At 51.1% G+C, this 16052-nt stretch overlaps 1 non-coding gene across 1 annotated transcript; it reads right to left on the bottom strand.

Moving 5' to 3' along the window:
• Nucleotides 1-3702: 3702 nt before the first annotated feature.
• TRNAF-AAA (transfer RNA phenylalanine (anticodon AAA)) lies at nt 3703-3784 on the bottom strand. The gene has a single exon. It is a non-coding gene; the product is annotated as a tRNA-Phe (tRNA).
• Nucleotides 3785-16052: the final 12268 nt, after the last annotated feature.

Below are 16052 nucleotides of genomic sequence, written 5' to 3' on the forward strand. Positions count from 1 at the left end.
TGGAAAAAATAACCTCAACTATACATACAATGTGATGTGGGCTAATTTAGCTACAACGAGTCAAGAAAAAGATCTTGGCGTCATTGTGGATAGTTCTCTGAAGATGTCCACGCAGTGCGCAGAGGTGGTCAAAAAAGCAAACAGGATCTTAGGAATCATTAAAAAGGGGATAGGAAATAAGACTGACAATATGTTATTGCCCCTATATAAATTCATGGTACACCCACATTTCGAATACTGTGTACAGATGTGGTCTCCTCAGCTCAAAAAAGATATTCTAGCACTAGAAAAGGTTCAGAAAAGGTCAACTAAAATGATTAGGCGTTTGGAGAGGGTCCCATATGAGGAAAGATTAAAGAGGCTAGGCCTCTTCAGCTTGGAAAAGAGGAGACTAAGAGGGGATATGATAGAGGTATATAAAGTCATGAGTGATGTGGAGGAAGTGGATAAGGAAAAGTTATTTACTTATTCCCATAATACAGGAACTAGGGGTCACCTAATGAAATTAATAGGTAGCAGGTTTAAAACAAATAAAAGGAAGTTCTTCACGCAGCGCACAGTCAACTTGTGGAACTCCTTACCTGAGGAGGTTGTGAAGGCTGGGACTATAACAATGTTTAAAAGGGAACTGGATAAATTCATGGTGGCTAAGTCCATAAATGGCTATTAGCCAGGAAGGGTAAAGAATGGTGTCCCTAACCTCTGTTCATCAGCGGATGGAGATGGATGGCAGGAGAGAGATCACTTGATCGCTGCCTGTTAGCTTCACTCCCTCTGGGGCACCCGGCATTGGCCACTGTCTGTAGATAGATACTGGGCTAGATGGACCTTTGGTCTGACCCGGTACGGCCGTTCTTATGTTCTTATAGGGCACCTTCTACACGGCGACTGGGCAGTTGACTGACTTTAAATCTAGCTAGCTCTGTTGGTAGAGCATGATGCTCTTAATCCCACCATCATAAATTCAAGCCCCATGGTGGGTGGTAGCGACAGTCACAGATCCAGCTGAAACAAACTCTCTATGCTCTTTCGCAGGTCATGTTTCTTCTTCTCTCTGAGCTTCACTAAAACATGAAGAGAGAACAAACTGACATTTGCATCCTATGTTAAGAGAGTATTTTCTCCTCTTCCATTGTACCCCAGGCAAGAAGAGGGGATAATAACCATTTAATGGATGATTGCAGAGGGAAAAGTTTGGTCTTTATAAATAGGACAATTTGGTCTCCATGTCCACTGATGGTAGGACAAGAAGTAATGGACTTAATCTGCAGCCAGGGAGATTCACGTTAGATGTTGGGAACAGCTTTCTAACTCTGAGGGTAGTTAAGCTCTGGAATGGGCTCCCAAGGGTGTCTGTGGAGTCTCTGTCCTAGGAGGCTTTTAAGAACAGGTTGAACAAACCTCTGTCAAGGATATTCTGCATATACTTGGTCCCATAGACAACCTGTTCTGGCTCTGGTTCCCTCCTTCTGCTCCCTGCCTGGGCTGACAGCTGGGGGTACTTGATCCCACATGCCCCCAATGTATCGTCTCTGCTTGGCCCTGCTTCAGCAGTGAGGGCTGGATTTCATGACCTCTCCAGGGCCCTTGCAGCCGTACATCTCTATAATTCGATGCCATCGCAATACAATATAAACAACAACAAAAGTGGAAACACCTCAATCTAACATCTAACAATTCAGCGTGAACTGACATTCCACAGCACAAAGTGACAACACGTAGGAGTGCAAAGCCCGACAATTCAGCACCATGCAAATGAACGCCCCATGGGGGCAAAATGATGCACTGCAAAAGAGCTCAGCTCAAACCAGTGCAACACAAGCCAGTGCAAAAACCATACAACACGAAACAATGCATCAGAGTGCAAAGTGACACTGTGCAAAACAGCTCAGCGTGGAACAGCGACACAGCACAAACCCACACAACAGAATCATATAGAAAGGTAGGGCAGGGAGGGACCCTGAGAGTCAGGACCAAGTCTCCCTTGGCCGTCCCTGACAGGTGTTTGAAGAACAAGGAAACAAAGGGCACCACAAACTTATGTTTTGTGGATGAGCAAAGAAAAGGGAGTAGCATTGTCCCCCTTGGGTAGCCCCTGTTCAATTCCAGGTCAGAAAACAAAACTCTTCTGCAAGAATATCCAAAAAATATTGTGTTTCACTTTACTTCAGAAGTACAGTTGTGTGGCAATTAAATGATGACTCTAAAGTTTCATAAAAGTGTGGGAAATATGGATGTATCTGAGGAAATGGCTTGGAATGAAGGAAGACAAAAACTGATGGGTCGAGAGAACAGGCCCTGTTTCCCGCTGGTTTGGAACTTCTCTCACAACTACTGGAAGAGAAAAGCTAAGGAAATGGTGTTCTGTTGTTGCAAAGGAGATTAAAGTGAGGCCATTTTCTGCAGATAGAATTAAATGGTCATGTCAGGAGTGGGATTTGAAACCACGTCTCCATGCAGAGACCAGAACACCCAATGGATCGGAAAAAAAGAAACTTATAACTAGCACTTTAGACCAGTCCACCATCCTGATACTACAAAGAAGATGACTTATCAACCCTAGTTTTCATTAATATTTGATGAACTCTTTAGGGAGGTCAAGATGGCACATCTCTATCAACTCCTAGAGACCTTTTACAGCACAGTTGATTTTTAGATACACTCATCCGGACCTAAAGTTACATGTTTCCTGGAGCTCCATGAGTTCTGCGGTGTTGGAATCTCCCTGTTCGCTTTTTAAGTGAACAAAAGATGGGTGCTGGCATTCTGAGAGAGTAATGGTGAACCTCAAAATCCTGCCCTGTGCGCCAGACAGTTAAGCAACCAGCACCCACAACCTCTACTATATAGCATCCTGTCTGGGAACAACTCACTTACTAACAGCTGGGGTGTGAAATCCTCATTTTTTTGTCGTTCTGTCACTGTAGTCCCCACTTTCCTATTACTTGTCTGTGTAATCTCTGTCTGGTTCTGTAACTGTTTCTGTCTGCTGTATAATTAATTTGTTTTGTGTAAACCAATTAAGGTGGTGGGGTATAATTGGTTAGATAATCATGTTACAATATGTTAGGATTGGTCAGTAAAATGATTGGTTAAGATAGAGCTAAGCAGAACTCAAGTTTTACTATATAGTCTGCAGTCAATCAGGAAGTAAGGGGGGGAATGTGAATGGGAATTGAGGTAGGGGAATTGGAATTATGTTTTGCTAAGGGGGGGAATAGGAACACGGAAGGGGAACGGGGTCACAGTCAAGCCTCTGTGGTGTCAGAGCTGGGAAGGGGGATCCTGAGGAAGGAAACTGGAATCATTGCTTGCTGGAAGTTTACCCCAATAAACATTGAATTGTTTGCACCTTTGAGCTTCATGCATTGCTGCTCTCTGATCACGTGAGAAGGACCAGGGAATGGGAGGGAGATGGGACAAACCCTCTAACAAGTACGCCTTTCAGGGTGTGAAACCCCCCAGAACCAGTATAATTAAGCTGACTTAAGCCATGGTTAGATAGTGCTAAATGAAAGGAAAGATTGTTTTGCCAATGCAGCTATTACAGGGATGGAAAACCCCTTCCCTCACTGTAGCAGCTGTCTACTCCACAGTGCTACAGCAGTATTTCAAGCACAGGCAGCCTCAGAGGGAGACCAGATCAGGCTCCGTGCATGCTCAGGCACTGAGACAGCAGCAATGACAACACACTAATGCTTCCGTAGTTGGCAGGATTTGAACCTGCATGGGGAGACTCCAATGGATTTTTAGCCCATCACCTTAACCACTCAGCCACAACTACTTGATGTACAGTTGTTGCCCTATATGATAATTCTGTTCTCACTGAATTGTCACTTCAAATGGCTCAGACCAGCTTCCCCAGCACACTCACGGCTGTGCATTAGTGTAAGTGTGTCCATGGTGAACAGCAAGAGTTCCTGCCCATTTCCCTTCCAGCTGGAACATGATTAGTGTGTTTGTGGCTAACGACATTGCTATAGATTGTTGTTCATTCCTCACACTGACAATTCAGACAGTCCCTTTCCAATTCGAATCTCTACCATATCATTCCAATAGCCAGGGGCAGGATTTCTCTGAGGCACTGAAATGTTTCAGGGTATTTGTGTATGAGCTCAGCCTTGCATTACATCCCTGATGTTTCATGGACTAACAACAGCAGCAGAAAGAAAGAGCAGAGCCAATATCTCCCTGGTAGGGATGCAGGTGACCACGTCCCCTCTGTCTGACCATTGCCATTGCAGGAGAGAAGGGTTCACTGGAATCGAATGCCCTGGCTCAGACAAGAGACACAGGGAGGTTTTACTGTTATTGGATCTGTGCAAAGGAAATTGTGCCTCTGTGTGAAATTGAGTAGGGAAATGAAACGTCCACATGGTGGCCCAGTGCCTTAAGGAATGTGGGTGATGGACTCTGGCTGAGAAATGATTTAACAGGAATTTGTATCAATGTATTGCCCTGATTAAAAGCTATGGCTGTAAGGTGCCACTGTTGTTAGTATTTGAACCTGCGTGGAGACACCCGAGTGGGTGTCAAGTCCATTACCTTAACAAGGAGTAGTTGATTATTTTGTCAAGATCCAAATTTCTTGGTCAAGGTCTAGTCAATGTCTGGATGACAGAGAAAATAATACACTGATGATAATAAGAATAATTTAGAAATATTTACAGTTGCTATAGGCATAACTATGATGATTGTTTCATGTTTCACTCTTTATATCTGACACCACCATCACCTTTCCCTTTAGCCTTGTAGTTTACCAAGGGTAAAACTAAACATCTCTTCAGATACAAGGGAGTGTTGTGTTCACTCCTGCTAGCTACACAGAGGCTTGATGTAGCTGCTTTCAATCCTCCGGCTCTGCCCTGATAAGTAACATTTCACTGAACTAAAGGAGGGAGATTATTTTTTGACAGATGATGCCTCCTCTTAAAGTTGTTTATCTGGCTGGCAGCCCTGGGTCCCAGGTCTCTCCTGAGGGAAGAAAGTTTCTGTGCAAAATACTGAAACTTTTAAGAGAGAGGAGGGAAAGGCGATGGCCACATGATGGGGCCAGTATGTACCACAACATGATTCTTTTATGTGGGATGACTCTGAACATTGACTGATCCCCGCTCCCTTGGATTTGAAGAGATGTTTAGTTTTGTACTTGGGAACCTGTAAGGCTGAAGCAATTTTATGGATGATGACACTACGATTGAAGGGTTATTTAATGTTGTAGAAATCATTAAAAACACTTAGCTTCAACTTGAACTGCCTGTTATTAAAGGCTAGTTTCCCCACGTCAGTTCCATAAGCTCTGCTAGAAAGGCCCTGGGTTCTCTCCTGCCTTGGTGGGAACTAAAGGCAATCGTCCCCTGCTGCCCTTGGCTTCAGGCTGGTTTTTCTAGGGAGGGGATGTGGAATTGGTTTGTTCGCTGTTGAGAAGGGAGCTAGGCCAGTTCTCAGGGAGCGAGAACTCCCAGCACCTTCCCAGCCCAACCCAGGATGCTGCCCTGTCCCAGTCTCTTTTCCCCTAGGAGCCCTGCTTGTTTGACTCTAGAGCAGGCCAGGAGCAGCAGCTGAGGCAGAGGACAGCCTGGGCTGGGCAGATGCTAGTAGCAGAGCTCCAGAGGCCTCTACTGGCTCCCTCCTCAGCAGCAAACAATCAGTCCTCACCCACACCCAGGGACAGCAGCCTGGAGCCAAGGGCAGTGCCCAGTGGGGGTTTCTCTTTTTCGTCTTCCTGGGGTGAGCAGGGATCTGGGGGTGTTTCTCGTAGGGAAGTTGGAACTGAATTGGGGAACCAGCTTTTAATAACAGGCAGCTCAAATTCTGACTACTTTTGTTACAATTTTATTTATAATGTAAAATAATTCAAAAGTAAATGGGCAGGAATGATTGGAACTCTTTTCTCCCTGTCATACAAAGAAACGGCTTTTTGGCTTTTCATGATACAGGAGTCAGGTTCATTCACTGTGCAAAATCAATGTGCACAGAAGCCTGTTGTGTTTCATTTCTTAGGTTCCGCTGCCATCGTGTGGCCATTTCCTTCCCCTCCTTTCTGTCCAAAGCGCAGAGCCCAGTTCCTCCAGGGAGAGAAGGACATCTTTCTTCTTTCCTTGCTCAACAGCCCCCTTCCTTGAAGAGCCCTTTGCTGGGGTCTGGGTGGGCAACAGCCGTTTCTGAGGATTAATTTCACACCATATTTGGGGTTGATATATAGATTTTACAGCCCGACTAGATCACTAGGTACCTCTGCTCTGACCTGAGTGATAACAGAGTGCAGAGAATTTTATCCAGTGACTCCTACATCCACCCCAAGATCTTCTGGCTGAACGAGGTGAGTTCATTCAGAAAGTCATCATGTTTGGATGTAAAGGTGTGAAATGATGGGGAAATTGGCCCCTCTTTCAAGTTTCAGTGTTGTAACTTCTACATCTAGGCCGGGGTGGCCAACCTGAGTCAATATAACTGCCAAACGTGCATCTTTGTATGCAACTATTGTGTCAATTGTGAACCTTCCCATCATTATCATTATCCCTTTGAAATAATGATGGTGATGAACACTTGGCTGTATATCCCAGTGTGCCCTGGACGTCTACTGGTTGCATTAGCCAATCCAACCATTCAGCACTTGCAGATGGGCACCTCTGTATTGTGCCTGAGTCTTGTACAGCTATGAAAGGCTGGTAGATGCCGATATTTCCCCCTCTTTTTAACCAGCACTAATACCAGGTGTCATAAACAGATAGTTAAGGGTTAATGTCTCTTTTACCTGTAAAGGGTTAAGAAGCTCAGTAAACCTGGCTGACATATGATCAGAGGACCAATCGAGGGACAAGATACTTTCAAATCTCGGTGGAGGGAAGTCTTTGTTTGTGCTTTTTGTTTTGGGGGTTGTTCACTCTTGGGAAAAAGAGGGACCAGACGTACAACTAGACTCACCAAATCTATCTGAATCAGTCTTCCATGTTTCAAAATTGTAAGTATAGCCAGGCAAGGCGAATTAGTCTTATGTTTGTTTTCTTTCAAGTTGTGAATGTTTTTTCCTTTTGCTGGAAGGATTTTTACCTCTGTTTGCTATAACTTTGAATCTCAGGCTAAGGGGGAGGGAGGGAAGTCCTTCTAGGCTATATGAATGTGAATACCCTGTAAAACATTTTCTATCCTGATTTTACAGAGATAATTTTTACTTTTTTCTTTCTTAATTAAAAGCTTTCTTTTTTAAGAACCTGACTGATTTTTTTCCTTGTTTTAAGACCCAAGAGGATTGAGTCTGAACTCACCAGGGATTGGTGGGGGGAAAGGAGGGGGGGAAGGTTAATTTCTCTTTGTTTTAAGATCCAAGAAGTCTGGATAAGTGAAGCTTCCCAAGACAACCCAGGGAGGGGAAAGTCTGAGGGGGCAGGAAAGGAGAGGGAATGGTTTATTTCTCCTTGTTTTAAGACCCAAGGGGTTTGGGTCTTGGATTCCCCAGGGAAGGCTTTGGGGGAACAGGAAGTATGCCAAACACCATATTTTGGCTGGTGGCAGTGTACCAAATTTAAGCTGGTAATATAGTTTAAAAGTGATCATGCAGGTCTCCACTTTTTGAAAGATAAAGTTCAAAGTGGGGGAAAAAAACCTTGACACCAGGCTAGGCCAGGACTGGGAAGAGAGAGAGAACAGAAGGTTTCCCCTATTGTTTCCTGCTCTCTTTTTCTTCACTAGTTTCCCATCTAACCCCCCCTTCTCCCTGCTGGTCTGAGTGGCACGGTAAGGGGGCTGGGGGGGGGTTGGAGAAGCGGTATGGGGTTCCCGGGGGGCTGTCAAGGGACAGGGAGCAGGGGGGGGTTGGATGGGTCAGAGGTGGGGGGGCAGTCAGCGGACAGGCAGCGGTTGGATAGTCATGTGAGTCCCAGGGGTTTGTCAGGGGACAGGTAGGGGGTGGGGTCCTGGGGGGAAGTTGATGGGGTCTCAGGAGGGGGCAGTTGGGGAAAAGGAGAAGGGAGGCTTAGAAAGGGGGTGGGGTTCCAAGGGGCAGTTAGGGGCCGGGGTCTTTGGAGGGGGCAATCAGGGGAGAAGTTTCAGTGGCGCTTAGATAGAGGGTGGGGTCCTGGGGGGCAGTTGGGGCAAGGCTCCCAGGAGGGGGTGATCAGGGGACAGGGAGCAGGGGGATTGGATGGGTTGGGGTTTCTCTGGGGGGGCAGTCGGAGGGAGTGGATGGGGGCAGGGTGGGGCTTCCCTCTCCCTGGAGTGTCCTGTGTTTTGAATGTTAAAATATGGTCTTCCTACCATTCACAGTGCAACTCTCCACTCACAGCACGCAGCCGCATAAGGCCCCCTCCTTCTTTTCCAGTTGGTAGTGGCCAAGGGAATGCTGGGAAATGTAGTTCTTTCCCTGCTCCAGGGCTGGCTCTATAGGCAGGGAGCTAACCAAGAAACTACAGCTCCCAGAGCCCCCTATTGGTTCTCAGCTCCCATGCTGCCCTTGCAAATGGGCTGCCCCAAGCAGGTGCTTGCTTTGCTGGTGCCTGGAGCTTCCCTGCGGGGGGTGACGCTCCGGCTCTCCAGCGGCAGGGCAGCCTGGACTGCAGTCCAGCCTGTGCACCTCAGGCTGCCGTGAGCGCCTTCTTGTGACTGAAGCCAGAACTGCAGTGTCAGTTCCAGCTCAGCCTGAAAGCCTCAGATGAGAGGGAACATCTTGGTTCAGGGCTGGCTCCTGGCTTTTTGTGCGCCCCCCCTCCAAAAAAGGGGGCGCAGGGGCTGGAGTGCCACTGCCAAGCACATGCTTGGAGCACAGGTTCCTGATCCCAGCACTGGAAATGGAACCCAGGCGTCCTGGCTCCCAGCCTCCCATCCTCTAACCACTAGACCCCACTCCCCCCCTTCTTGGGGAGCCAGGATTCCTGGGTTCTAGCCCCATCTCTGGGAGCAGAGTGGGGTCTAGTGGTTAGAGCAGGAGGAGCCAAGACTCCTGGGTTCTACTCTCAGTGCTGCTGTGTGACCCTGGACCTCTGTTTCTCCTCCCACTTTTTGGGTATGGAGCCTGTAAACTCTCTGGGGCATGGCCTATCTCTCGCTTTGTCTGGGCAGCGCCCGGCCCAACGGGGCCCTGATCGCAGCTGGGGCAGGGACTGTCTCTGTGTCTGTGCAGCCCCTGGCACAACAGGGGTTTGAGTCTGCCCTGCTCTCTGTAGGTGCTGCTATTGTACAGATAAATAGTCATGATACTAAAAGGCGTGAGTGCACCACCATTGCCATGCAAGGGGAAAGCCGGTACAGATTACTGGGGCCCGGTGGTCCAGAAGAGGGCCCAGGGACTGGCTTCCCTGGCTTCATTGCCCCGTTCAGCTGGTCCACTCTTGCTGGGGAGCCTGAACCCACTTTCAGCGGCCCTGAGGGTATGGGGGGACTTGCCCCCCTTCATAGAGCATGGGAGTCTCAATAGGCACCTATGTATGGTTCCCCCAAGCAGGGCCAGGATGGAAATAGGGGGCCTGTGCCCCCAACATGGAGAATCTGGGGTGCAACCTTGCTTAACGGGTCAGTCTGTCCTTTCTCTGACTCTCCCATTCCAGCTTCAACTAGCACTTGTGGTTCATTCGTTCTTTTTCATTCCTTTCCTTCTCTAGCTTGCATGTTCTTGCTTTCTTTTTCCCCCTCTACCTTTCATGCTCTTCCTTTCTTTCCTTCTTTTTCTGTTTTTTCTCTCCCTTTATTTCTTTCTCTGCCTTCCATGTTCTTTTCGCTCTCGCTCTCTCCCTGGTTATTTTTTTCACTCGCTCTTTTTCCTCGCTCCCTTCCAAGCCAAGCAGGTTCTCCTCGCACACACATTTTGACAGGTTTTCCTCCTGATCACTGAGTGTATTAAGCACGTTTCAGGGGGGGTTGGCACGCCAGGCAGCAGGGAGCAGGCTGACCGGGTGTCTTTGTGGCTGTCTGCTGGCCACGCATAAGCATGGTCCTTCCCAGGACCGGCTTTAGGCCGATTCGACCGATTCCGGGGAATCGGGCCCCGCGGCTAAGAGGGCCCCGCACCTTAGGCACCTTTTTAATTTTTTTTAACTTACCCCGTCCCGGCTGCGGTCTGCTCCGGGGTCTTCCATGGTCCTGCTCCTTTGAGCGAAGCGCTGGCTGCAGCGCGGCGCGGCCCCGCTCTCCTAGCTAGAGCTCCAGCCAGGGCAGCGGGGCTTTGCCGCTCTCCAGCCGGGGCTCCAGCCGGGAGAGCGGGGCGGCGGGGCTTTGCTGCTCTCTGGCCAGGGCTCCAGCCAGGAGATCGGGGCGGCGGGGCTTTGCCGCGTCCAGCCAGAGTGCAGCAAGCCTGGTGGCTCCGGCTGGAGCGCGGCAAGCCCCGCGATCCTGGCTGGAGCTCTCGGCCCTTTAAATAGCCCCGGAGCCTGAGGCAGTGAGGGGCTCCGGGGACTTTTTAAAGGACCCGGGGCTCCAGCTGCCTTTGCCACCCTGGTCCTTTAAATAGCCGCCGGAGCCCCGCCTCCCCCATGCATTCCCCAGCGCTCCCATGGCTATTTAAAAGGTCCGGGTGGGATAGAAGGGGGTTTGGTGGCTACTTAAAGGGCTGGGGTTCCAGCTGCCTCTGCTGCACCCCCTGACCTGCCCACAGCAGTCTGGCCCCCCCTGCCTGCAGCCAGCTCTGCGCCCCGTGCCCACAGCCAGCCCCTGCCACACACCCCTGCAGCCCTGCCCAAAACCAGCCAGCCCACCACACACTGCTGTCCGCACCAGCCCTGCACACCCTGCCCAGCCCGCACCCTCTGCCCTGTCTCCAGTCAACCCCTGCTGCACCCCACTGCCTGAAGCCAGCCAGTTCCACACCCCCTGTCTCCAACCAGCCCCACACCCCTTGCCCTGCCTGCAGCCAGACCCTACCTCTAGTCAGCCCCTGCCCTGCCTCCAGCCAGCCCCATGTCCACTGCTGCCCTGTAGTTTCCAGGGCAGTAACCCTGCACACCTGCTTCAACGAGGGGGGCAGGGAGCAGCTGGGACCAACACATGTGCACACCCCCAGGGAGTGGCGGGGACCCACACATGTGAAATGGTGGTCATTAATAGCCAAACAACAGCATATATGATGCAATGTATATAATATATAATTTTATTATTCATATAGTTATGGAAAGTAAATAATACATGAAAGAAATGAAAAGCTTTTTTTTTCCACTTTTTTTTTAAGTCATCCCTGCCAGGGCCCCTCCGAAAATGTTCAAATTGGGCCCCGCATTTCCTAAAGCCGGCCCTGGTCCTTCCCTCCTCTTGCCCCTCCCTCAGTTGCTCTGCAGCTTTTAAGCCTTCCCTTGGAGCTGTCAGCACCAGCCGCCTCTGCTCTAGGTGCCCAGAGCAGGAAAGGTGTGTTGGGCTCCAGCCTGGGACTCTTCCTCCATCCTGCCTAGCCCTGATTATCAAGCCTGGCCCTGGCACTCCTTCCTTCAAGTGCCATGTGGACAAGAGGCAACATGAGGCTGCAAGCAAAATGGCCAAACTTGTGGGCATCAGGCGAAGCTGCGAGAATCCCAAGCATCTGGTCAAACCACAGGACTGCAGGTATCAGCAACCAGAGTAGCAAGTTCTAGAGCCCCAACCCATTGTGGCCCTCACAACCAGGCTCTAGAGGGCAAGTCACCCAGCAAGAGGAGAAAGATTTGCTCTTGCACAGCTGGAGACAGGGAAGTTAAGCACTGTGAGCTCTAGGAGTTTGTCATAACATCCCACTGAGATTTGAACTCAGATTGCAGGATTTAGAGTCCTTGAGTGCTGCCCGTTACACCATGGTACCAGCTTGTGCTGCTGTCTCTGCACATCGGTGACCCTCATGGGGCCAGCTCGTGTAAGGGACTGTTGGCCCCTTACTAAAGCTCAGTGGGTTTTTGGTTGGCTAGTTCCCAGTACCAACAGAAGGGGGAAGGATCAATAGGAAATCAGGACCCTAAGACTGACAGTCCCCAGGAGCAATGGGGAGAGGCCAAAGCTCCAAAGTTAGCCTGACTCACAGGCTAGTCAGTGTAATGAGGGAGTCACCAGGGCAGGGAATCCCATCATCTGTGTGAGCTGGAACTACCTGGGCCAAAGTGGGACCCAGCTAAGGAGAAAGCAGGAGCCCGAGAAGAGGCGGGGAGAAGAGCTGTGCCAGCCAAGGAGAACCAGAGCAGATCCATGCTAGGAACTGAGCCGAAGCAGCATGAGCCATAGAAGCTGCCCAGGGAGCAGATCTGTGCTGGGAGAAGAGCTGCAGCAAGCAGAGCCAGAGAGGCCAGAGGAGCAGAGCAGGGAGATGGAGGCAGAGCCGCAGCAGCACTAGGGCTGGAGGTGGGTGCAGTGAGCAGCTTGGGAGAGTGAGAGGGACCCTGGGCAGAAGGCCCAGCACAAGGAGATGCCACCAATTGAGAGGCCTTGCAGGCCAGACCTTCAGGGGTGGGGGGATCATATCCCCTACATGGGGGCTGACACTGGGAACAAGGGTCCTGTCACCTAGAGCATGTGGCCACTGCCAGAGCAAGTGTCCGGCCTGTGGTGTCCCTGCAGCACAGCCAGGGCCTGGGAAGGAGGCCTGGGACATGTGAGGGAGAGACTGTGACCTGCCGTGACACTCCAGAGAGGCTGGTTGTGATCTCCCTGTTGCCCTTTTCAAGTGAGCACAAGATTCCTGGGCCCAGCCTTGTTGGGGTTACGAGGTCTCTGCCACACATGAGAGTAGAAAGAGCATCCTTGGGGTCAGGCAAGCCTCTGGGTAAGGGGGTGGGGACTCAGATCCTCTCTCTGGCCAATTGCACCAGGGTCATGTATAAACCGGGGAAATTCCCCACAATAGCCAGACCTGAACCCCCTGTACACTTGCCCTCTGTACTCATTGCTTCTCTGTCTCTCTTCCCTTCATCTCTGTTGGTCTCCCTCTGAGCTTTCTCAGCACCTGACCCCACAGCTCTTCCTGCCAGCCAGAAACTGCTTGTGCTAGTCTGCTCCTGTGGATGTGGCCTCTCTCCTGATTCCTGAGGAAAGGAACCTTTCCAGGAAATGGCCATGGATTCTGGGAATCAGCATGTGGCTGGTGGACAGCACCAGGAATCATTTGGCTCCTGGCACACAAGGCCACTTAAAAGCTGAGTTTTTAGACAAGGGCTTGAACCCTGGATCTTAAGATTAAAAGCCTGATGTTTTACCAACTGAGCTAGTTGAGACCATTTTCCCCATTCACCACAAGAGTAAGCAGGTAGGCAAAGACAGGCAAAAAAAGTTCCTGGAACCCCTCCTCTTTTTCTGCACATCTGCTGCCTGTCAGCAGGATTCCTCCTCCTCCTTCCTTCTGTGCCTCAGTGTGACTAAATTTCCATACCTAGACAGCTGGTCCATCCGCTGCACCCCAATCCCCCCATGCCTGAGCCTCCCTGCCAAAGCCCTGGACCTGGCTCCATAGAATTAAGTCTCACGTGTTGCTGGGAACTCAACTTCTTGTGCCCACAGAGTCTCGGCCCTCTTCAGTAGATGACCTGAGAAACACAATGTCCAACTTTTCCAAAGAAGTGCTTGGAGTTGTTTTTTTTGTGCATTACCATGTGGCCTAATGGATGAGGTGTCTGAGTGTGGATCTGAAGGTTTGAGTCCCTTGGTGATTGTGTTTCTGCAGTTTTACCGTTGTGCTGAAAGTTCTGCTCCCTTTAGGGCTGGAACCTCTTCTTGGCCGCTCAGGCCAATGCTCTGGCTTCAGCTAGAGCCCCGGGAAGGAGTTGGGGGGGTGGGCATCACAAAGGCTGGGACATGAGACCCAGGTGCTTCCAGTCTAGCCTTTGCCCTTCCTGATTTGCCAGAGAAAATGGGCGGCTGCCCAGGCTAGCGTGTGCGCCTGTCCCTGTGCTGGAAGCTACTTGCTACATAGCGTCTTCGGAGCCTGGGTGTTTCTCTACTTCTCACCAGCTGGGGAAAAGCCTCTTGGTGTAAAATCTCCTGCCCCACTGCAAAAGTGAGCACCTTGAGTGGGACCAGGCAGAGGCCCCACCATGGGGGCTGGCCCTTCTTTCCTACCAACTTGTGATGTTATCCACAGAGCATCAGCAGCTGCCCCGTTTGCTGGTGACCTTCAGTGGGTGTTTGGCATGGCAGGGAGCAGCCTGGCTGGGTGATTTTGTGCCTGTCTGAAGGCCACACATAGGCATGGTCCTGCCCTCCTCTAGCCCTGACCTCAGTTGCTCTGTGGCTTTTAAGCCTTCCCTTGGAGCCATCAGCACCAGCTGCCTCTGCTCTAGGTGCCCAGAGGAGGAGAGGTATGTGGGGTCACTTTTACAGATGCCCCTTCCCTGCACAGAGGAGCTTCCATCCCCAATCCCTGCCTATCACTGCCCAGCAGCCCTCTGGCACCATTCCTGAGGGCTGCCCTGCCTCACTTTCTTCCTACCATGTTGGGAAAGACAGTTCTCATTATTAAAGGTTAGGTGGGCCAACTAGGGGCAGAAGCCTGTTCTATGTTTTCCTACTGCAGAGCCCAAGCTCAGGAGCTCACCTTGGGTCCAGGCACTGCTGTTCTCCCAGAAAACAAGCCACCCCTGTGCAAAGAGGGATGACAGGGCCTGCCAAAGCCCGGGATTAAACCAGGGACCTTCAGTCTAACACTCTGTAATAGTCAGTGTTTCCCTTCAGGGCCGGCCCTAGAGGGGACTGGGACAAATCCCCCTCTTTCCTCCTCAGGCCCTGCCCCCACTCCACCCCTTCCCCCAAGTCCCCACCCCGTCCCATCTCTTCCCTTCCTGCACCTTCCTGCCCCATTCCTCTCCCACCCCGACCTCTTCCTGTCCCTGATCCTTCCCCTCCCCACCCAGTGCCTCCTGCACCCCACTGAACAGCTGATCACTGGCAAGTGGGAGGCACTGAAAGGGAAGAGGAGGAGCTTGTCAACAAGGCCTGTAGTGTGTGTGTGGGTGGGGGGAGGTGGCTGTCAGTGGGTGCTGAGCACCTATTTTTTCTCTATTGGTTCTACAGCCCCATAGCTCCCATGGAGTCGCTGACTTGCCTTCTTTCGCACTCTAGAGAGAGGAGCAGAACCAGGGCTATGGCTGATCTATGGGGCACCAGGTGAGTGGCAGAGGCATCAGGTGCTGAGAGTTTGCCTGACCCCTCAGGGACACAATGTGAGGTGGTGTCCCAGGGATCTCTATGAAAGGAGCAGAACAGGATTTACTTGGGGTGGGGAGAGAATTGAGAGTGTCTCAGGGGGTTGTACAGAGGTGTTGCTCGGGTGAGAGACTGGCTATAACACAGGCCTCACTGTGAGCAAGATTTGCACCTGCACAGGAGAACCCTATTGGATTTCAACTCCCACATCTTAACCACTTGGCCATCACAGCTGTGAGTGAAAAAAAATGCCCCAATGCCAGAGAAACTGGTAAAGAATCACAATGACCAGGTGTGAAGTCATCTGAACTACAGAATTCCCACTGCAAACCTGGCTCCCAAAGCACGGGGGGGAATTTGGGGTTTGTTCTCTTTGCTTAGCCATGTGCAGTCGCACAGAGAGCGAGTTTAAAAGTCTCCCCTCCCTCAGAGCGGGAATGGGAAATGATTCTCAACTTGAAGCCTGATGTAGGGTGACCAGACGTCTCGATTTTATCGGGACTGTCCCTCTATTTGCTTGTTTGTCCCACGTCCCGACCGATCGGGACCCTGGAAAAACAAATAACTTTGTCCTCTTCTCCAGCACACAGGCATAGTCTGGAGGGATACTTGCCCCCCCCCAACTCCGTCCCCTCATTCCCCCATTAGATCCCTCCCCAAATCCCGGCCCTGGCCCTGCCCCCAGCCCCACCCCCTCACTGCCCCATTGGATCCCTCCCCAAATCCTCACCCTGGCCCTGCCTCTTCCGCAAGCACGCGGCATTCTTCCTCCCTCCCAGGTGTGCACATGGGCCATGGCCATGGCCGGGAGCGCAGCGCAGAAGCTGCTGTAGCCCTGCAGCCTGCGGGGCAGCGCAGTGGGGCTGGGGGCAGCGCGGAGCAAGCAGGGCCCAGGTGGGCAGGGGGCAGAGACACAAGTGGGGCGGACACGCTCCTGCCAGGAGCTGCCTGGTTCACCCCTTGCCCGGGAGCTG

The sequence above is a fragment of the Gopherus flavomarginatus genome, chromosome 4 (genome assembly GCF_025201925.1).
Source record: "Gopherus flavomarginatus isolate rGopFla2 chromosome 4, rGopFla2.mat.asm, whole genome shotgun sequence".
NCBI lineage: Eukaryota > Metazoa > Chordata > Testudines > Testudinidae > Gopherus > Gopherus flavomarginatus.